Source organism: Penaeus monodon, chromosome 7 (genome assembly GCF_015228065.2).
Source record: "Penaeus monodon isolate SGIC_2016 chromosome 7, NSTDA_Pmon_1, whole genome shotgun sequence".
Lineage (NCBI taxonomy): Eukaryota > Metazoa > Arthropoda > Malacostraca > Decapoda > Penaeidae > Penaeus > Penaeus monodon.
Genome location: NC_051392.1, coordinates 40,667,659 through 40,669,142, shown reverse-complemented (window position 1 = coordinate 40,669,142; position 1,484 = coordinate 40,667,659). Strand labels below are relative to the sequence as shown.

The window sequence follows — 1,484 nt, the reverse complement described above, 5'->3', positions numbered from 1 at the left end:
TCTGGTTGAGCACTTATTTTTCAAAACACTGGACTGTTCTCTGATAGTGACATATCTGCATCACAGGAAGAGATTTAAAAAGTTGAGAGCCATCTGATAGCAGATGAGAGTACAAGGAAAGGCCACATGAAAATGAACCATTGGGAAGGAAGCCAAACAGGTCCCACTCATATGGAAAAGGTCCATTATAAAGTGCAGAATGCTACAGAGAGTCAAAGATATATGAACAACTCAGTTGTTAAAACAAATGAGAAGGGGTAGATAGTGTAGTGTTGTAAGAAGTGTAGGTGTAGTAAAATGAGATTATGTGAAGGATTCTGTAATCTCTGGCCCATCTGAAATAAACAAAACAAAACTTTCCACTGTGAATCAGTCATCTGTAAATCCTGTTGGAGAGCTTTACATATCTTCCACCCCAAAGCAACAGCTGAATGTAGCTTTCACCCCATAAATGAAGATGCCTCAAAGGTACAGCACATTCTGATTAATAATGACCCAAAGATTCAACTATCTTCAGACAAAGCTAAGAGAAAGCACCTTGATAGCATAGAGGACAGAGATATTAGAGAGCTAGAAGTAGGTATATCTGTGATTCTTAGTAAGAAAAATGGCACAGAAATTCCCTGTGTGGATGGTAAATGTCAGTCCAATGACTTTACCCTTATTGAAATAGGTTATAGTAGTTCCTCTGTTAATTTTTTTGATCTTGTTAAAAACTGCCAGTTGGCTGCAGCAACAGAATGTGTTGTAGGTAATATTGGCATAGATAAGTACTTAAATACACCAAAAAAGTGACCACAAGAAAATAGTGAAGTAGGTGGATTGTAGTCAGTATTTAGATACATAAACTTGAAATTCATGAGAAAATTTAACAAGCTGAGGATTTATGGCTTTTGAGGTAATGTGCTACAGGCAAGAAGATAGAGAAATCCATATTTAGAACAGTAGTAAGAATATATTTTAGGACAAAGTTTTGCAAAGAACAGAAGTTAAATCTGCAGATGCAGCTTATGTTGAAATATATACAATGTATTGTCTCATATCTTTATTTCTTATAAGGATTTTTTTTGTATTTTGTCATCAGTATATTATAACTCAGTTTTATACACACCACTGTAGCAATATGAAATTTTCTCCCTGTAAGACATCAACAAACTCAGATTAAAAATTAAAATGATAACTGCTGTTGTCACTTACTTTTAATCTTTAAAAAATGCTAAACAAAGGTGTAGAAGATAAAATACTAATTATACATAGCCACAAGCATCTTTAATAATTGTAAGGAGAAAGAAGTGATAGGTTCATTAAAGAAAAATGCATAAGCTTCATAAACAACTGCTAGAAGATAAGATCAAAGAGAACAGGTAAAATATTTCTTACCAAAATATTTGTGGCATTCAAAAAAGGCTAAAAATTCAGTATTCCATCTCTATGATTGCTTGCTAGCTTCCCCCCCCCCCCAACTTTTGTGAGAAAAAAACTCT

The 1,484-nt window shown here is 34.0% G+C and overlaps 1 protein-coding gene across 1 annotated transcript in view; it reads left to right on the top strand.

Moving 5' to 3' along the window:
- LOC119575329 overlaps window positions 1–1,180 on the top strand; it is a 52,996-nt gene extending 51,816 nt beyond the window's left edge. The window contains exon 6 of the mRNA XM_037922874.1: window positions 1–1,180. This exon is cut by the window's left edge and continues 2,005 nt beyond it. The gene's annotated coding sequence lies outside the window, so the exon portion shown is untranslated.
- The last annotated feature ends 304 nt before the right edge of the window (window positions 1,181–1,484 follow it).